The 22,411-nt window shown below is 39.9% G+C and overlaps 1 protein-coding gene across 2 annotated transcripts in view; it reads left to right on the forward strand.

Moving 5' to 3' along the window:
• Positions 1–22,411, forward strand: part of KCNAB1 (potassium voltage-gated channel subfamily A member regulatory beta subunit 1) — a 452,075-nt gene that overhangs the window by 340,854 nt on the left and 88,810 nt on the right. The window lies entirely within an intron of this gene.

Below are 22,411 nucleotides of genomic sequence, written 5' to 3' on the forward strand. Positions count from 1 at the left end.
GTTGTCTTAGTTTGTGTTCTCTTAACTTGGAAGCCAGTGTGGAGTGCACACCCACCTGAGGGTGAGGAAGATAGGCAATTCAAATACCGGAAGCAGCTGGAAGCCCACAGGAAAATGGGCAAGACCCCAGTCCCATCTGCTATGGGTAGTTTACCAAATTTGGTAGCAAGAAGTGGAAAGGTTTACAGTTCATTTCCTTTATGTTCTCTGTGAAGCAGGAGGTAGGTTTATCTGGTGACATTAAAGGAAGAGGAGGTAGGACTGAGGTTGAGACAAACAGGGCAGGTTTGAAAACTAAATGGGCAGGGGTTAAGAGTTAAGAGCCAGAGGATTGGTGGACTCTATGTATAGTTACTATAGACCAAGAATTTACAATGCATGGCTGCAGTTTGTGATGTTCTCCAGCACAGCTCAGCATCTTGGTTATAGGTGATGAGTAGCCGGACAGTCAGATTCATCTAGGTGTAAATTTTTGCCAGGCAGGTGAAATAAAGGAATAGGGAAGTAATGGAGCTGAGAATAGGGCAAAAGAATCTTCTAAATGATGAATCATGTCATCTAGCCATCCTAATCTCCCTGGTTAAGGAAGAACTTGAAAATAGAATAGATGGGCTGGAAGAAGGTAAAGAGTCTGAGGACAGAGTGTGTAGGGATGTCACTAAACAAAATCTGCAAGAGTGAGAGTTTGTAGCGTGTGAGGACTTGTGACCTGGCCTTTAATGTATATATTTGGAATACAAATGAGGCACACTTCTATACAAGTTCTCTTGTGTGCGAGTTCAGTTCTGCATTTCATGGCACCTTTGTGGTCTTCTATTTCCACCTCATCAACCATATACCATTTCTTCTAATAGTCATTGCCTTCATTTTCTGAGTTTTATACTTGAGAGTTTACAATATCCAGGGTGTGCTAAATGTCTGTAATTTCTATACCAGTGTGACTTTAAGAAGTCTGGGCACTCTATTCAGGCACTTTGGTGGCTTCTCCAGTTGACCTACTGGAGACACAGGGAAAAGGCAATGGACTCTCAACACACTCTGATAAGAGAGGGGAACAGGGACACAGAATATGGGAAATGCATTTATGCTTTTCTTTGGAATGAGCTTTGTATTTCTTTTGGATATGGGTGCCATAGTCATGAAAAATCAAGAGTTGTCTAGAGGTAATGAAATTTGTAGGAACAGTATAATGATCTCATAGCCCATCTCTGACTAGGCTTTAGTTAAGCTTTTGACTTCCCATAATGAATTAATCATTCTATATAGCACTAGTGGGAGAAATTCTGCCCTGACCCCACCAAACTGATGTGTCTCACTGGCACCTTATTCTTTCAGGATTGGTGGCCCTTGTAATCTTGTCCCAGAAAACAAGACTGCTGATGCTCTTTTCTGTTGCCACTAAGCTATTTTTGTTGCAGTCATTTACTTCCACTGGGATTTTTGCAGAAGGTTAATAGTGCTAATAAAAATGAAAGGCAAAGCACCAAGAGAGCATCTTGAAAGAATAGTCTGTAATCATTTGTGTGGTCAGGGCTGAAGACTCTGCAAAGCATTACCATCTCCAGTTTTGGGTCAAGACCAACTTCTACCTCCTTTATTGAATTCTTTTTTACCCTCTGCAGGGTCAGTACTTATTGTCTCTTTTCCTACCATGCTGGGTTTCCCATCGAACTAGGAGCTTGCAGAGGGATTGAGTCCATTTCAATGACCAGGTCACAACTCTGGCTGTCCTTATAAAGTCACCTGGGAGCTTTTAAAAATACTTGCCCGGGGGGACCATGGCATCAGCTCCCAGGTGGTCCTACTAACTGGGCCAGAGTTGAGGATAGCTGGCATGGGCAAACTGCTTCCTGGCTCCCCACCCAAGTTACTTGCTCATCAGATGGCCAAGTCCACCTTGGAAACTTTGAGCCCCTAAGAGATTTTGATTCCCAGGCAGCATGCAGAATGCACAACCAGAGAGCAGGGTGGATGCTGCTTCTGGTGCCCAGTGAAAAAGGAAAGGTGTTTATGTTTCATTTAGCTTTAGTCTATTAAAATTCAGCATTTCACAGCATTTTCAACGTTTTAGTCTACTCATCACTATCCACGTGTCATTTCAAATGATCCATAATATAATAAATAGTAAAGTTTTTGAGATTTGTTGAGATGGGTAGACTAAGAATTCATACATTCCAGTGTTGATTTGGGCTTTCACTACCACCTCTGGAAAGGTAATTTATCTTCCTATGGAACTTCTTTTGCTTCAGATAGTATCTCTTTAGAAGATAAGAAGGAAAGTAACATTTAGTGAGCACCTATTGTATGTGCAGTCCTGTTCTAGACACTTGATATATGCTATTGAAATCATTAAGAGCATGGACTGTGAAGTTTGTCTGCCTGGGCTTATATCTCAGCTGTCACCTCCTTCGCACCCCCACCACCAGTTCAGTTCAGTTCAGTTCGGTCGGTCAGTTGTGTCCGACTCTTTGCGACCCCATGAATCGCAGCATGCCAGGCCTCCTTGTCCATCACCAACTCCCGGAGTTCACTCAGATTCACGTCCATTGAGTCAGTGATGCCATCCAGCCATCTCATCCTCTGTCGTCCCCTTCTCCTCCTGCCCTCAATCCCACCCAGCATCAGAGTCTTTTCCAATGAGTCAACTCTTCGCATGACATGGCCAAAGTACTGGAGCCTCAGCTTTAGCATCATTCCTTCCAAAGAAATCCCAGGGTTGATCTCCTTCAGAATGGACTGGTTGGATCTCCTTGCAGTCCAAGGGACTCTCAAGAGTCTTCTCCAACACCACAGTTCAAAAGCATCAATTCTTCGGCGCTCAGCGTTCTTCACAGTCCAACTCTCACATCCATACATGACCACAGGAAAAACCATAGCCTTGACTAGATGGACCTTAGTCGGCAAAGTAGTGTCTCTGCTTTTGAATATACTGTCTAGGTTGGTCATAACTTTTCTTCCAAGGAATAAGCGTCTTTTAATTTCATGGCTGCAGTCACCATCTGCAGTGATTTTGGAACCCAAAAAAATAAAATCTGACATTGTTTCCACTGTTTCCCCATCTATTTCCCATGAAGAGTGATGGGACCAGATGCCATGATCTTCATTTCCTGAATGTTGAGCTTTAGGCCACCACCAGTAAATAAACTCAAATCAGAGTGGTTGTGAGTTCCAAATGAGATTGTGTCTATAAAGTATGTAGCACAGTGCCTGGAACAATGTAAGTTATAGAAAAAGTATTCCATCATCATCTTATTTTGTTTTCACAACAACACTGGAGTAGGTATCTGTATCTATTTTAGAGATGAGTCAAGTCTCAAAGGTGATTCTATTTAGCCACAGACATACTCAGCCTCATGTGTATCTGAAAGAAAATGAAAATGCCTACCCTTCATGATTTTTTTAAAAAATTAAAAAAACAGACGAATGGATAAGAACGCTGTGGTTCATATACACAATGGAGTATTACTCAGCCATTAAAAAGAATACATTTGAGTCAGTTCTAATGAGGTGGATGAAACTGGAGCCAATTATACAGAGTGAAGTAAGCCAGAAAGAGAAACACCAATACAGTATACTAACGCATATATATGGAATTTAGAAAGATGGTAACAATAACCTTGTATGCGAGAAGGCAAAAGAGACACAGATGTATAGAACAGTCTTTTGTACTCTGTGGGAGAGTGTGAGGGTGGGATGATTTGGGAGAATGGCATTGAAACATGTATAATATGAAACGAATTACCAGTCCAGATTCAATGCATGACACAGGATGGTTGGGGCTAGAGCACTGGGATGACCCAGAGGGATAGTAAGGGGAGGGAGGTGGGAAGGGGGTGCAGGATGGGGAACACGGGTACACCCGTGGTGGATTCATGTTGATGTATGGCAAAACCAATACAATATTGTAAAGTAATTAGCCTCCAATTAAAATAAATAAATTTATATTTTAAAAAAAGAATTAATTTTAGAAGGCACTGAATAAGACGTGTGAGAGAGTTGATCTACACAACTCAAACCTGTCTGAGGTGTTGGAGAGGCGGTGATGAACAGGACAGAGAAACTCCCTGTCCTTGTGGAGGGCAGGCTGAGCTCTCTACCTAGCCTTCAGAAATCAGGAGGAGTTGGACACACCAGACCATTTGGTACCACCTTCTTCTCAGTTAGGTACTCTTTTTCTTACCTAGTTAATAGAGAGTTCTAATTCTTTATGGTGGGTGATCTCTACAGTTCTTGACTAATCACAAAATGATCGAAGATGGAGAGTCTTCAGGAGATTATCTTTGCTGCTCCAGGAGTTTCTTCTGGACACAGCCACCCTAGCTTCCTAAAACCAGGACTCCTGGTGCTGGCAGAAGGAGAAATCAATACCAGCACTGCTTTAAGATGGAAAATGCGAGTGCTTCTACCATAATGACTCCTGAGACCCAGGCAATGTGCCAGCCACCCTTCAGAATATTCTGTCATTGTGTATACCCATGTGGTAGCTGATGGATACCCAAGCCACAGACTCATGTAAGGGCCACAGATAAACTTATTCAGATTTACTCATTTCCAAGCAATGAATAAATGAAAAGAAAATCATCAGGCAGTAAAAGAGTTCATCAAACACTACTAGTATGATCACTTTTCTGCTGTTCTTGAATTCATTCATTCATGAAACACTTAATAAACCCCCCTCATGTACCAGGCTTTATGTAGTTTCTAGGGATACAAAGATTATCCTAAGATGTTAATTGTTTGGAAAATGTCTCAGGGTAGCCGGTCCTCTGTGTTTGAGAACTGGATTGTTCTCATTAACTATTGTTGATGTAGAAACGTAATTTTTATATTCCTTGATGCTTCTGATTACCTAAATCTCTAGATAGTGTTCTGTACAGTACATTAGGAAATTTCATTCCATACCTGTAAAGTTGGGACTGTGTGGTTATAATACTGCCATTTCCTCAAAGCCAAAGCCTCGATGGGAGCACCAGTGTCCAGGTGATACTGCCAGGAGTTCTTCTGGGCTTCTTCCACACTACAATATAGTATACTCTCAGGATAGTACTATACTCTCAGTAGCATATTCTCAGTATACTATTATACTCTCAGTATAGTACAAAATATCCTTTCAAAGGTAAGGGACTCTATGTAGAGTTTGGATTAAATGGGATCTCCTAAAACTTAACGTATACCAACATGGTTTCATGATTTAGTATTGCTTGCGCATTTTCTTATTTAACATGATAAATTTCTACATACAATTACTGAAAAAGGAAAATCTCTGTAGCATAGTTAGAAATAGTCAATGCATAAAAATTTTCATGCATAGTTCCACAGAAAATGCTAAAATACTTCATTTGTTTGATACAGCTATACATTTTTTCATTAGGAAAAGGACATTATAGATTAAAAAGAAAAAGCTGAAATCAGTAACAGCTGGAAGCCATCAAGTATGGATAAAATAAGCTAATCTTTATAGGTAAATTCATAAAGCTACAGGGAAGCATGGGAACTGGGTTAATTTGAATGTAATAGGTTTGAGAAGTTTTTGAAAAATTTTTAGGTTTTTGCTAAATTATCCCTTATTTATTTCCACAGTTTTAATTTCTCTATATTTCAAATTTTTCTTAGTCAAAAAGTTTGTGAACACTTTGTATTATATTCCAACTTTGAGTTTTTGTTAGTGATACTTAATACTATGAACATCATGAAACTTACAACACAAGAGGGAGAATTTGAAAGGACTGTTATGAAAAATTTTTTCATTCTTTTTCACAGTATATTATCCCTATCTTGTTTTCACTAAGAGAGTTTCTTTGCCTCACTATGGAATTAAAATGTATTTCCTAACATATCCTGATAGTCCTATGAACACACATTTTTAAATGCACAGTTACACCAGAGTAACTCAAAATTATTACTGTTTGGGGGAGAATAACTCACTGAACTATCAAAGAAATATATCCCTGCACAAAGATAAAAATTTGCCATGAACTTTTTAGAGATAAAAGTAACTGTAAAGGAGGTCATCTTGACTTTCAAACCTTGACAGCAGCATTTTTCCAGAGAGTTCTTATTCATAGTAATTTACTATGGAAAGGCAATGTATAAAGCCAAGAATAAAAATATGTATTGCTGTATTCCAGGTCCCATGCTAGGAGTTCACAGAAAAAGAAAAAAATATATATGTATATATATGCTTTCAACCTTAATGATAGATCCTACTTCAGAATAAAACATTGAAACTATTTCAATTTGTTTAAAAAAACAGAAATTACCATTTAGCCCTAGTATCCTGTAGTGTCTAATTTTATGTCAACACTGTGTTATTTCACCTGTGTTACTATTCTGTACATTTCTTTCTTTAATTATAGTTGATTTATTATATTATATTGGTTTCAGGTATATAGCATAGTGATTCAATATTTTTCTAGACTATACTCCATTTAAAATCATTATAAAATATTGACTATATTCCCTGCTCTATAAAATATATCCTTTAGCCTATTTATTTTATACATAATGGTTTGTACTTTAATCCCCTACCCCTATCTTGCTCTCCTCCCTTTTTCTCCCTACCCACTGGTAACCACTAGTTCATTCTCTATATCTGTAAGTCTGTTTCTGTTTTGTTACATTCATTTGTTTATCTTATTTTTTAGGTTCCACATATAAGTGACAGCATACAGTATTTGCCTTTCTCTGTCTAACTTATTTAACTCAGCATAATGCCCTCCAAGTCCATCCATGTTTCTGCAAACGGCAAAATTTCATTCTTTTTATGGCTGAATAGTATTCCAGTGTGTGTGTGTGTGTGTGTGTGTGTGTGTGTGTGTGTACACACGTATATATACCACATCTTTGTCCATTCATTTGTTGATGAACACTCACTTTGCTTCCATATCTTGGCTCTTACAAACAATGCTGCCTAAAATATTGTGGTGCATATATCTTTCTGAATTATTGTTTTCATTTACTTTGGATATATACTCAGGAGTGGAATTGCTGGATAATATGTTAGTTCTATTTTTAGTTTTTTGAGGAACCTATGTTCTGTTTCTCACAGTGGATATGCCAATTTACATTTCCACCAACCATGTACTAGGGAGAAGGGTATGGCACCCCACTCCAATATTCCTTGCCTGGAGAATCTCCGTGGACAGAGGAGCCTGGTGGGTAACAGTCCATGGGGTCACAAAGAGTCAGAATAAGTTGAGTGACTAAGATACACACACAGTCATTCTGAGAGGTATGAAGTGATATCTTGTGGTTTCAATTTGTATTTCCCTGATGATTAGTGATGCTGAGCATCTTTTCACATGCCTATTGGCCATCTGTATGTCTTCTTTGGGAAAATATCTATTTGGGTTTTCTGCCCATTTTTTAGTCAGGTTATTTGTTTTTTGTGTTGTTTTTTTTTTTAATTGAGTTGTATAAACTGTTTATATATTTTGGCTATTAACCCCTTATCTCTCATATCATTTGCGGATATTTTCTCCCATTCTGTATGTTGTCTTTTCGTTTTGTTGATGGTTTCCTTTGCTATGCAAATGCTTCTAAGTTTAATTAGGTTCCCTTGTTTATTTCTGCTTTTGTTTCCTTTGCCTGAAGAGACCAAAAAAGTATTGCTACAACTTATGTCAGAGAGTGTTCTGCCTATGTTTTCTTCTAGGAGTTTTATGGTTTCTGGTCTTACATTTAGGTCTTTAGCCCATTTTGAGTTTATTTCTGTATATGGTGTGAGAATATGTTCTAATTTTGTTCTTTTACATGTCCAGCTGTCCAGTTTTCCCAGTACCACTCATTTCTTATACAAGTGCTTCCAAAAGAACAAAATGAACAAGGCACATTAATGCTGTATGCTGGTTATAAGTACCCTGGAAACTTTGTTGTAAGAAATAATTTTCAACATGTAAATATTAGTACAAAAAGATGTGAGAAATTGACCAAGGAACCTTGGGCAATATACTAACAAAATATAAACACTGCCTCTTTTCCATGTTCAGGAAATAGGAAGAGCTATAATTTGTTAGAATCTTTGTTTATGAATAGATTTCCCAATAAAACAATATGAGTTTTTTTAAAATAACTTTTGCTTCTTATTATAAAAGTAATAATATTCATTTCAATAGTGTGGACAGAAGAGTAAAACTCTCTAGGAAGAAAAACTCATCAAAGAACTTTTGGTTTTATTTTATTTAAGAATTTCCTAACAGGCTCAAGGTGCTAAATCAATTCATTCGGGAGTCACATCCACATGAGAAAATGTAAGGAGCTTTAGCCATGGATTTACATTATTATGTGTCATTAATTCTAACATCTTAATGCGGGGAGTGGGTCGTTGTTTTCTGGGGGAAAGTTTAAGGCACTGAAATTTCGTTCCTATGCTGTGTGTACAGCAGCTCCTGCTTTATAGAACAAAACTGCCTCTTCTAAACTTCTTCCCCACCATCCTTTATCCTACTCCCATCGTTACTGCCTTGTCTTTAAACTTTACTGGTCAGAGCAATGGAGAAACTGAACAAAATGGTTCCAGGAGGATTGCTCTGAAACAAATCTTAAAATGGAGCTAGCAGCTTCTCTTGGCACTGAAAAGTACTTTAAATCAAAGAAAGAAGGAAAACCTCAAATATTTGTGCCTTCTGTATAAGGATCATAAAGGATGTAACGTCAATCCTAGCCATTTAACCCTCAAAACCTCCAGCCTTCAGACACATATTAGAAGGTCCACAGACTTTTCTAGAAGACCCAGCCCTATCCCAACCATGCCTAAGCCAAGATTAGGCTCCCCTCTGCCTTGTCCATTGGTACACTCTGCCCCTGTGTACTCTGTATGGTACACTCATACTCCCAAGGATACACCCAAGAACTCCTTCATTGACAACTACAGCTCCTTATGGTTCAGCTCTCAGCCCTGTTCTTAAGTGTTTGAGAGCTTAAAGTCCAGAATGGCTCTATGCATGAGGTCTCATGGGAAGACAAGATTAAAACTGTCCTCAGATGGAGTTGGGAGAATCTGGGAGCAGGGAGATAGCCCAAGGGAGTGGCCTGTTCTTCATCCATTAGAGGAAGTTTAGGGGCAGAAATAAATGTAAAGCTTACCATAAGGAAGGTTCAGTAAGGAAGCATTTGGCAGAGAGAGGAATGTTGGAAGATTAATGGAGCAAGATATTGTTTGGTTTCAGAGCATTCAGAGCAGACACTAGACCATACCATTTGGCTGGAACAGGACACACGGGGGAGATGGGGACGTCATTACCAGAAGATAGCATGAGGTTGGGGAAAACCATGCCCTTGGATACTGCACCACTAACCAACTGTGGAAAGTCATTTTTCTACCCCTTTACTTCCTCATCTGTCTATCTGTGGAGTTCTTCAGATCTTGCAGAGCTGCAGAGCTGCCTGTGAATGAGAATACTTCTTAAAGTACATGTCCTCTTCCTTGAGAGCCCACTTTTGTTCTGTGTAGACATTACCACTTCCTTGCCTAGTTGCCTTGCTATTTCAAGCTCTTTTATAAAGTACAGATGTGAAAGCAGCCCTTCATCTCCCCCCTCCCTGCTCAGACCTTAAACAGTATTATTGGCTCTTGCCAGAAAAGGTAACCAGAGTAAAAATGTAAAGGCTAGGCTGTCATCACTTCTGTTACCCCAGGCCAGATGCTCATTAGCAATACACTGAAAGCCAAAAATGAGAGACCAGGCTGCAGCTTGGATCCAAAAATAAGGCCAGGCTTGGTAGAGAACATCAGCAGATGCAAACCAGAACAACAAAGAAGGCTTTGTCTGTACCATTTGAAAAAGACAGGGCCTTGAGCTGTGTCCCACATGCCCAGACATAGGTCTTCATCCAGTTTGTCTACTATGACCACAACGGGGTTGCTCAGAACATTGCTTTGCTACTTAGCCATTCACTCTGCTGCCTCACCAGTAGGAAGACAGCTGTATTCCATGCCCTCTGAGAGGGCACCGAAGGCAAAAGCCAATTCTTTACCTCTGTTACCTCTTTGTACATCTCAGGCCCATTTTCTGAGACTTTCTCTCAGGCCAGATTTCTAGGGTATCTGCTTTCTGTTTGTTTTGATCCTCCATCAATATGAACTCACTTCACTCAGCTTATTAAAAGAGCAGCACTCTTTCCATACCATATTGTGATTAACAGTGGGAAGTTGGTTAAATCCTGGCTCCAATTCCACCAATTACTAATTTATGGACTTTGGACAAGTAACTTAACTTAGAAGAAACCATAGGCAAGACATTCTCCAACTTAAATTGCACCAATGTTTTCTTAGGTCAGTCACCCAAGGCAATAGAAATAAAGGCAAAAATAAACAAATGGGACCTAATCAAACTTAGGTTTTGTGCAAAGTTTTTGCACAGCAAAGGAAACCATAAACGAAATAAAAGACATTTTCATTTTGGACTGGGAGAAAATATTTGCAAATGAAATGACCAACAAGGGCTTAATTTCCAAAACATATAAACAACTCCTATAATTCAATTAAAAAAAAAAACCCAATTGAGAAATGAGCTGAAGACATAAATAGATATTTCTCCAAAGACATACAGGTGGCCAATAGGCATGTGAAAAGTTTCTCATCATCACTAATTATCAGAGAAATGCAAATCAAAACTACAATGAGGTACCAGCTCGCACTAGTCTGAATGGCTATCATTTAAAAATCTACAAATAGTAAATGATGAAGAGGGTGTGGAGAAAAGGGAACCCTCTTACACTGTTGGTGGGAATGTAAATTGGTGCAGCCACTATGGAGAACAGTATGGAGGTTCATCAAAAAACTAAAAATAGAGTTGCCAAATGATCCAGCAATCCCACTCCTTGACATATATCCAGTATTGTTTACAATAACCAAGGCATTAAAACAACCTAAATGTCCATCAACAGATGAATGGATAAAGAAAGTGTGATATTATATGTGTGTGTGTGTGTGTGTGTGTGTATGTGGAATGGAATGGACTGGAATGGAATATTACACAGCCATTTAAAATAATGAAATGACACCATTTACAGCAACATTGATAAACCTAGAGATGATCATACTAAGCAAAGTAAGTTAAAAAGAGAAAGACCAATACTGTATGATTTCACTTATATGTGGAATCTAAAATATGACACAAATGAACATATCTATGAAACAGAAACAGACTCACAAACATAGAGACCAGACTTGGGGTTGCCAGTTTGGAGTGAGGGTTGGGGAGAGAAGGCTTGGGAGTTTGGGATTAGCAGATACAAACCATTATATATGGGATGGATAAGTAACAAGATCCTAATATATAGCACAGGGAACTACATTCACTATCCATAAACCATAATGGAAAAGAATATGAAAAAATATTTATATGTATAACTGAGTCACCTTGCTGTACAGCAGAAATTAACATACCATTGTAAATTAACTATACATGAATAAATTTAAAAAAAAAAATAGAATGATGGTCTTAACCCTGGATGCAATTAGGATTATCTGAGGATCTTTTAAAAGTTCTGATGCTGGGGTCCTGTTCCCAGAGATTCTGATGAAACTGGTCTGTTGAGGGACTAGGTCAGTAGAACCATTGAAAGCTCCCCCAGGATGTTCAAATATGCAGCCAGGCTTGAAAACCTCTGATCCAAGATAGTGAATCAAGGAAACAACCGACATGCTGCACATATTCTCGTGTTTGAGACATTTCTTTCAGGACTGGATGCCTGAGTTTTTAAAGTGTTTGTTTACTGATTCAGTGAATGATTATTAAGTACCTACTATGTGTCAATCTTCACTTCAGTGGCTAGAATTAAACACTTAGATTAAACTTGGTCCCTGCCCTCAGGACAGATGCAATCTGGTGGGGGTGTCATATGTGAAAAAAAAAAACAAAACATGTAGTTACAATGTGATATGGTTGGTGTGGTAATAATACTTTGTTCAGAGTAGTTGAATGGGATGAGTTCTTCTCCCTTCAAAGCCTAGACACAGAATCATGAAATCATAGTAATGAAGAAAGGTTAAGGCCCCAAATTTTGTATGTGATGAAACTTGAAATCCAGAGGTTGGGACTTTCCTGGCATCACAGAGTTAATGCAACAGAGAACTAGAGGAGAGGAGGTGTTAAGGAAGTGTAGCAGCACTGGACTCTGAAGCTGAAATTCTGGGTCCTGAGGAATAAATAGAATTTGGATCTAAAGACATGTGGAAGGGTCCCATTCTCAGAAGACTCTGCCCATAGCTCAGAGGGGAAATACACACAGGAAACGCCCTGGCCCTGGTATAGGAGGTGGCCGACAGCTTATCACCTCATCCTCCAAATCAGCCCTAGCTTGGACTCACATTCTGTTTCCTGCTTTCCATGAAATTTGGGGGCACACTCCCACCCTCAGTTCTACCTCTCTCTGGAAATAATTCTATTCGAATGAGATAGTAAACACATTAATTTTGTGCAGCATGTAGTCTAAGTTCAGTGAGAGCTGCAGTTTGCATTGCCAACCTTAAATCCTTCAGTGATGTAACAGATGAATAACTCTAAACACCTCTAGATTAAATATCTGTCAACCATTTGGTCAGCTTTCACTGCATTAACCTGGAATCAATGTGTCCTCTATTTGCCAGACTTAAAAATTGTTAAATCCAGAATGCAGTGCATTGAATTGGCTCTGCATTCTCCCCTGGTTCTGACCTTGATGCTGTCCTTGAAGTCTCACCTTCTCTCACACCCTATATCCCTTTAATCAACAAATCCTATCGTCTCTCCAAATCTATCACAAACTCAAGCACTTCTGACCATCCTCAATTCCAGCACCTCAGACCAAACCACCTTGACGTCTCACTTAGATTGATCATGATAGCCTCCTCACTGGTGCTGGTGCCTCAGCCTCAGAGGTGAGCTCTCAATACCACAGCGCAGGTTCCTTTTCATAGAATCAGACTGTGTCTTTTCTCTATTCAAAATTCCTCTCCAAAGTCCTTCTTATGATTAAGATCACTCCATGCAATCTGTTCCCATGACCCCACAGACCTCATCTTCTCTTCTCTGGCCATCGGTCTCCTCATTGACCTTGAACAGTAAGCCCCCTTCACATTGTTTCCCCCCTGCTGGAATGTTCTTCCTCAAGGTAGCTTTCTAACTAGCTCCTTAACTTTCTTTGGGTCTTTTTTCAAAAGTCACTTTCTTTGTGAGAATTATCTGGTCACCCCATGTAGAATCTCAACACCCACCCCCTGACATTTCAGCTACCAAATCCCACCTGATAAACAAGACTCTCTTTAACACTCATCAATCAACTTACACATTTCATATTTTATTTATGAAATTAACATTCATACATAAACACCGTATATGTAGCTTGTTTTTCTCTTTATTTTGTCTTGCCTCTTAAATCTGCTGCTCCATTATGGGAGAAATAATATTCTCACTGTTGTATGCTTATAATTTAAGTACAATGCCTGGCACAGAGTAGACTCAAATAGTGGACTTGTTGAATAAAAGAATGAAGAAAAGTTAATTGTGATATAATAAATATTATAATTGCATTTTTATATTGCCTTCTTGAATATATCTAAAACATAAGCAAGTCAAACTGCAGTACAGAAAATAGAAGCCACCAAATCTATAACCCTCATTTCAGTGGAGTTCAGTCGCTCAGTCATGTCTGACTCTGTGACCCCATGGATTGCAACATGCCAGGCTTCCGTGTCCATCACCAACTCCCGGAGCCTGCTTAAACTCAATGTCCATCAAGTCAGTGATACCATCCAACCATCTCATCCTCTGTCGTCCCCTTCTCCTCCCACCGTTAATCTTTCCCAGCATCAGGGAGTTTTCCAATGAGTCAGTTGTTCAGAGCAGGTGGCCAAAGTATTGGAGCTTCAGCTTCAGTATCAGTCCTTCCAGTGAATGTTCAGGGTTGATTTCCTTTAGGATGGACTGGTTGGATCTCCTTGCAGTCCAAGGGACTCTCAAGACTCTTTTCCAACACTACAGTTCAAAAGTATTAATTCTTTGGCACTTGGCTTTCTTTATAGTCCAACACTCACATCCATACATGGCTACTGGAAAAACCATAGCTTTGACTAGATGGAACTTTGTCAGAAAACTAAGGTCTCTGCTTTCTAATATGCTGTCTCAGTCAGTTCAGTTCAGTCACTCAGTCGTGTCCAACTCTTTGCGACCCCATGAATCGCAGCACGCCAGGTCTCCCTGTCCATCACCATCTCCCGGAGTTCACTCAGACTCACATCCATTGAGTCAGTGATGCCATCTAGCCATCTCATTCTCTGTCATCCCCTTCTGCTCCTGCCCCCAATCCCTCCCAGCATCAGAGTCTTTTCCAATGAGTCAACTCTTCACATGAGGTGGCCAAAGTACTGGAGTTTCAGCTTCAGCATCAGTCCCTCTAAAGAAATCCAAGGGCTGATCTCCTTCAGAATAGACTGGTTGGATCTCCTTGCAATCCAAGGGACTCTTCTCAAGAGTCTTCTCCAACACCACAGTTCAAAAGCATCAATTCTTCAGCGCTTAGCGTTCTTCACAGTCCAACTCTCACATCTATACATGACCACAGGAAAAACCATAGCCTTGACTAGACAGACCTTTGTTGGCAAAGTAATGTCTCTGCTTTTCAAGATGCTATCTAGGTTGGTCATAACTTTTCTTCCAAGGAGTACGCGTCTTTCAATTTCATGGCTGCAATCACCATCTGCAGTGATTTTGGAACCCAAAAAAATGAAGTCTGACTTTTTCCACTGTTTCCCCATCTATTTATTTCCCATGAAGTGATGGGACCGGATGCCATGATCTTCATTTTCTGAGTGTTGAGCTTTAAGCCAATTTTTTCACTCTCCTCTTTCACTTTCATCAAGAGGTTCTTTAGTTCTTCTTTGCTTTCTGCCATAAGGGTGGTATCATCTGCATATCTGAGGTTATTGATATTTCTCCCAGCAATCTTGACTCCAGCTTGTGCTTCATCTAGCCCAGCATTTCTCATGATGTACTCTGCATAGAAGTTAAATAAGCAAGGTGACAATATACAGCCTTGACGTACTCCTTTTCCTATTTGGAACCAGTCTGTTGTTCCATGTCCAGTTCTAACTGTTGCTTCCTGACCTGCATATAGGTTTCTCAAAAGGCAGGTCAGGTGGTCTGGTATTCCCATCTCTTTCAGAATTTTCCACAGTTTATTGTGATCCACACAGTCAAAGGCTTTGGCACAGTCAATAAAGTAGAAATAGATGCTTTTCTGGAACTCTCTTGCTTTTTCCATGATCCAGCGGATTTGGCAATTTGATCTCTGGTTCCTCTGCCTTTTCTAAAACCAGCTTGGACATCTGGGAGTTCACAGTTCACGTATTGCTGAAGCCTGGCTTGGAGAATTTTGAGCATTACTTTACTAGCATGTGAGATGAGTGCAATTGTGCAGTAGTTTGAGCATTCTTTGGCATTGCCTTTCTTTGGGATTGGAATGAAAACTGACCTTTTCCAGTCCTGTGGCCACTGCTGAGTTTTCCAAATTTGATGGCATATTGAGTGCAGCATTTTCACAGCATCATCTTTCAGGATTTGAAATAGCTCAACTGGAATTCCATCACCTCCACTAGCTTTGTTCATAGTGATGCTTTCTAAGGCCCACTTGACTTCACATTCCAGGATGTCTGGCTCTAGGTGTATCTAGGTTGGTCATAGCTTTTCTTCCAAGGAACAGGTGTCTTTTAATCTCATGGCTGCAGTTACCATTTGCAGTGATTTTGGAGCCCAAGAAAATAAAGTCTTTTACTGTTTCCACAGTTTCCCTGTCTATTTGGCATGCAGTGATGGGACTGGATGCCATGATCTCAATTTCTTTTTTGAATGTTGAGCTTAAAGCCAGCTTTTTCCACTCTCCTCTTTCACTTTCATCAAGAGGCTCCTTAGCTCCTCTTCGCTTTCTGCCATAAGGATGGTGTCATCTGCATATCTGAGGTTATTGATATTTTTCCTGGCTGTCTTGACTCCAGCTTGTGCTTCATCTAGCCTGGCATTTTGCATGATTTACTCTGCATATAAGTTACATAAGCAGGGTGACAATATACAGCTTTGATGTTCTCCTTTCCCAATTTGGAACCAGTCAGTTGTTCCATTCCCGGTCCTAACTGTTGCTTCTTGACCTGCATACAGATTTCTCAGGAGGCAGGTAAAGCGGTCTGGTATTCCCATCTCTTCAAAGGTTTTCCACAGTTTGTTGTGATCTACACAGTCAAAGGCTTTAGTGTAGTCAATGAAGCAGAAGTAGATGTTTTTCTGGAACTCTCTTGCTTTTTCTATGATCCAACGGATGATCTAAACCAAAATTGAGGGACATTCTATCAAATACTTGATCAATGTCAAGATTATGAAAGACAGACAAGGAAAGACACAGTAGAGGACACTAAGAAGAGATGAAAACTTAATGCAATGTTGTGTCCTGTATGGGATCCTGGAACAGAAAAAGAGGACAATGAAATTTAAAGGTCTGTAGTTCAGTTACTAGTACTGTACCAGCGTTAGTTGGCCAGTTATGATGATGTGAGATGTTAAAGGGCCAAGGAGGAAGCCTACCTATAGAGATATGGCAGTTAAACTGTCGGGGGGGTGGGTGTTGACATTCCACATGGATGACCAGATAAGGTTCACAAAGAAAGTGGCTTTTGAAAAAAGACCCAAATGTTACCACTTCTGAATATCTAAATATTTCTTCATATAAGCAAGGAGATCATTTAAATGATAAGCATGTTTCCTTATACTTAGCAATTACCCAGTAAACCACCAACAAGGTAATTAAGTAACCAAAGACAGAGGGGTGTGTGTGTGTGTGTGTTTGTGTGTGTGTGTGCATGTATGTATAAAGCCAGTTTTCATTTTCTTTTTACATTTCACTGATCATTTTCTATGGTCTGATAGGTATATGCCAAGGGCCTCAAATAGAGGTTTTCAAAGCATATATTCCTTTGTACACAAAGGAATTTCATCAGAAGACACAATAACAGTTTAAAGTTCTCTTTATACTCCCTCTGCTTGAAAAAAGTTAGAAACAAGTGTCAGTTAAGTAAAATGATCTTCTAAATAGCATCTCACCAATTTGAAACGTCACAGTGAAATAATCATATGCCATCTTAGGTCTCAAGAAGGTGTGTTCTTACTAGAGGCAGAAAAATGATCAAGGAAACTGCCACAGAAGTTTTCTGAGAATTGTATTAAGTAATAAACCACCTTAGATCTTGCAAAGAGCGGTAGTAGAAATAAAATCACACAAGTAGAATTTTCCTGTCTGAAAAACTGCCACTCAGTCCTTCTCCATCCTGGGGGAATACATCCTATTTGTAAGTGTCAGCTCTTCCTTGTGGTTGGTGGTGGACCCTGTTTATACTGTGCCCCTCTAATCCCCAGGAGCCTTGCAGCCAGGGACAAGGACTTTCCCTGCCCCCTCTCCAGGAGAGGGCACAGCTGTGTGGGTACAGGGGTGAAGAGAAACACATAAATCGCATAAAGGTTAGAAGTGAAGACTGTTGATGAGCATTTTTCATGTGTCTATAAATCAAAATATACATGTTTATTTGGTGGGAAACTATCCCAGTACTTTGTACATTAATGATATACAAAAAGCCAATTCAATTCAATTTAACCAGATAATTATCAACCATTTTCCAAGGACTGTTTTATTCTAGGACTGTGGACATTAGAAGATAAATGAAATAAAGCCCTATACCTCAAAAAGATTTAAAGTTTGTAAACAAATAACTATAAAAGAAATAAATAGCAAATGTTTAAAAGGTCAGGGAGGTAGCCTACCCAAATCAAATAAGGTGAGTGGAAGAATGACAGAATCCCCCAAATGGAACCAGACTCTTCATTTTTACTAAATTATGGTGTGGCTATATGTGTGTGTGTGTGTGTGTGAGAGAGAGAGAGAGAGAGTGTGTGTGTGTGTGTGTGTGTGTGTATAATATCTATATTTTATTTTATATTTAAAAATTTAAACTAAAACTGAAAAATAAAAACATTTATTATTATTGTTATGATATAATTCATTAATGCTCTGACATGGAATAAGAAACCTGATGTCTTTTCTTCTGTACCAAAATGTCAGCCAGGTCTATTTACTGTAATATATGGTATGAAGCCTTAAATATGTAAACTAGTGTTGGTAATTCTTTTCAGATTAATTTTGGAATAAAACTGCTCCTAAACATAAGCTTTTCCCAACATGGCTAGGTTCGTATAAGGAGGGTTATATCCTCCAAGATGGAAATCCTATTCTAGCTTTCAATGTTGCCATAGTATTCAATACCATTTTGTAGTACAGTTTGGTAACTTCATAGCCTTTCATTTGTACTATCAAAAACTAAGAAAGGTATGGCAGAAAATGAAGAGGAACTAAAAAGCCTCTTGATGAAAGTGAAAGAGGAGAGTAAAAAAGTTGGCTTAACGCACAACATTCAGAAAACGACATGTGGTCCCATCACTTCATGGAAAATAGATGGGGAAACAGTGGAAACAGTGTCAGACTTTATTTTTGGGGGCTCCAAAATCACTGCAGGTGGTGATTGCAGCCATGAAATTAAAAGACACTTACTACTTGGAAGGAAAGTTATGACCAACCTAGATAGCATATTCAAAAGCAGAGATATTACTTTGCCAACAAAGGTCCAGCTAGTCAAGGCTATGGTTTTTCCAGTGGTCATGTATGGATGTGAGAGTTGGACTGTGAAGAAAGCTGAGTGTCAAAGAATTGATGCTTTTGAACTATGGTTTTGGAGAAGACTCTTGAGAATCCCTTGGCCTGCAAGGAGATTCAACCAGTCCATCCTAAAGGAGGTCAGTCCTGGGTGTTCTTTGGAAGGAATGATGCTAAAGCTGAAACTCCAGTACTTTGGCCACCTCATGTGAAGAGTTGACTCATTGGAAGAGACTCTGATGCTGGGAGGAATTGGGGGCAGGAGGGGAAGGGGACGACAGAGGATGAGATGGCTGGATGGCATCACTGACTCAATGGACGTGAGTCTGAGTGAACTCCGGGAGTTAGTGATGGACAGGGAGGCCTGGCATGCTGCGATTCATGGGGTCGCAAAGAGTTGGACACGACTGAGCAACTGAACTGAACTGAACTGTTGCTAAAGCTGAAGCTCTAACACTTTGGCCACCTGATGCAAAGAGCCAACTCATTGGAAAAGACCCTGATGCTGGGAAAGATTGAAGGCAAAGGAGAGCAGGGCGACAGAGGATGAGATGGTTGGATGGCATCGCCGACTCAATGCACAGGAATTTGAGCAAACTCCAGGAGATAGTGAAGGACCAGAAAGCCTGGCATGCTGCAGTCTACGGGGTCACAAAGAGTTGGACACAACTTAGCGACCAGGCAACAACAAGCTAAATAATGCTGGTTTGTTTTCTTAAAGCATGAAATCCAGTATTCAAAGGCCCCATTTTGGAAATTAAATTTCAGGTTACCATTTTCATATCTGGGAACTGACTGCAATGTTGAAAGAGTGAACCAAATTATTCTTTAACAAATGAATTTTCCAAAGACTATGTTGTCAGAACTGAGAAAAGCAAATTAGGTATTCGTGTAAATTATTCTGAATGTCCCAAGAGAAAACTATCCACAAGGTGTCGAAGACATGTAATGTCAGCAAGAAGCTTGGAACTTTGAGCCAATCTTTGCAGCTAAATGGATATGGGACTACTTCCTTTGATGATATGAACAGTTAAAAAAAAAATGCTCTCCAAGATCACAGCACAAGTAAGCCAGCAAATTCATTAAGCAAACACTGACCTGATTTTTCTCCAAGATATAGAAAAATAGCTGATTCATGATATTAATTACCAAATCCATCGCTTGTTTCCTTTTAGCTTTTTAGCCCAAAGCCATTCCTGATAAATGAGGAAATTAATGGACTTATGCTTAGTGCCCCTTCAAAATACTGCCACCTCAGATCTGTTGCTTGATGAGTCCAAGCTTAGCCCTGCTCTTTGTGAGAGCCCGATCTGTAGTAACACAATTTGGAACAGTCTTGTATATCGGAGAAGGCAATGGCACCCCACTCCAGTACTCTTGCCTGGAAAATTCCATGGGTGCAGGAGCCTGGTAGGGTGCAGTCCATGGGGTCGCTAAGAGTCAGACACGACTGAGTGACTTCCCTTTCACTTTTCACTTTCATGCATTGGAGAAGGAAATGGCAACCCACTCCAGTGTTCTTGCCTGGAGAATCCCAGGGACAGGGGAGCCTGGTGGACTGCCATCTCTGGGGTCGCACAGAGTCAGACACGATTGAAATCAAAGTGAAAAATGAAAATGAAGTCGCTCAGTCGTGTCCGACTCTTCGGGACCCCATGGACTGCAGCCTACCAGGCTCCTCCGTCCATGGGATTTTCCAGACAAGAGTACTGGAGTGGGGTGCCATTGGCTTCTCTAATAGTGTGCTATTATTTATATATATGAGCTCATTTACTGCAATAGAAAATGCCACTAATAATTTAACTTATCCTGAAACTTCTCAGCCAGATTTTCAACATGCTGAGCAGCAATGTTTCTGATTATAGGAACATTTGCAAGTGCTTGTTTATGCTCTAGAGACATAATTTCTGCTACATTCAAAAGAAACTCTTGTAAAAGTGTTGTCTGTAAAAAGGTTTCATTGCCCAGGCAATTTTTTTCACTTAATAGAGAACTGCACTTCACAGCAGATCTTTTATTTTATTCTCATTCAAAACAAACACTGCCATTTCTTCAGTCCATCAAGTTCCCAAATGCCCATCTTTTCTGTATAATACCAGTCATGGCTTATTTTATTATAGTGCCTTAAGTTGTAATTTTTCTGTTGTAAACATTCTTTGTTTATAACAAAGAATTTTGTCGGAAATTCTTCACGTCTACCAAAAAAGTGCACCCCTATTTTTTCTTGAAATACTGAACTCTGTTTTTTAGGAGATACACAAGTCCCCTTTTCTCTAAATTTTACAATAAAAAAATAGCAGTAAACACATGGGAGTAAATAACAACTGCCATTTGATCTCGGTGTTGAAAATAAAAAGAAAGGTGTATGACCTTTGAATAAACAGAGAGGGCATCTCCCCTCAGATTCAGGGCATTTCGACTATGTGGGGACACTGATCCTCTGTCATTAAGAGAAGCTAGAAATCAGACATTTAAACGAAAAATCTCCCACGATTAAGCAGATTAATCTCCTAAATTATCAAAATGTTGGTAACTTTTATTAAAATACCAAATGGGACAACATTATTCTTGCCAGGCACAAGAAGTCTGCAAACTGAGTGCAATCTGTAAATCTCCCACTTACAACCTCTGGGGATGGGGCAAGGACCAGTAAAATAATATATATCCTCCCTTTGTTTAGTCCCTGAGAACTAAGAAGAAAAAAGGTACAGTTACATCAACGTGCTTCTATGGGGGTATGAATCCAAATACCATAATTAATTTTGGAAAGTTACAGATGAGGTGGCAAAAATGCAGTGAGAAAGATATCCTCCTCGAAGCCCAGCACATGTGGGGAATCCTGAGTATATCACTTATTAGTTTGGTTGATGCTAGCTAGAGTCATCATCTGGAAACTGGGATAATAAAACTACCTTGTAAGTTTGTTAAAATTCGTAGTGATGAAAGTATGCATGTTTCTCAGTGTACTATTGGCATTTGGAAGATGTTCCATAAATGGTAGGTATCCTGTTATTGCAAAACATAAGTTTCCAACCACCTTTCTTTGTTGCCCGCACAAATATGAACTGCGCCCAGTCACCTCCTGTCAGCCCTCCCTCTCCACATCGTGTTCCCTCACCTGGCGCAGAAGCCCACGCCACAGCTCATCAGCCCACTCAAGTGTTCTACTCACTTGCCTTGCCTGCACTCTTACCTGTGCCTGGAATGCCTGTTCCTCCCTTCTTCATTCATCTACTTCCTTTGAGACTCAACCTCTTCTCAGAAGTCTTTCTTGAGGGCCACCTCTTTCCAGTCAGTGTAGAGCACTCCTTCCCCTCCTGCCTTGTATTTGCCTTCATCATATCATTTGTCAACTAGTATTGTCAACTGTGAGGGCTTCCAGGTGACTCCGTGGTAAAGAATCCTCTTGCCAGTGCAGGAGATGTGAGTTTGAGCCCTCAGTCAGGAAGATCCCCTAGAGAAGGAAAGGGTAACCCACTCCAGTATTCTTGCCTGGAAAACCCCATGGACAGAGGAGCCCAGTGGGCTGCAGTCCACAGGGTCACAAAGAGTCAGACAACGACTTAGCAACCAAATGACAGCAGTTGTCAATTGTGAGCTCTTGGAACAGAGGAACTAGGGCAATCACCTCAATATACTGAGCATGTGGGTGCAGTGCCTTTGCCTGGCAGGTAATTAGAGCTCAAAAAAATTTAAAAAAAGGGATCAAGGAGAGAATTATGAACGAGTGAGGTGACTATAG

The sequence above is a fragment of the Oryx dammah genome, unplaced genomic scaffold, assembly GCF_014754425.2.
Source record: "Oryx dammah isolate SB20612 unplaced genomic scaffold, SCBI_Odam_1.1 HiC_scaffold_2, whole genome shotgun sequence".
Lineage (NCBI taxonomy): Eukaryota > Metazoa > Chordata > Mammalia > Artiodactyla > Bovidae > Oryx > Oryx dammah.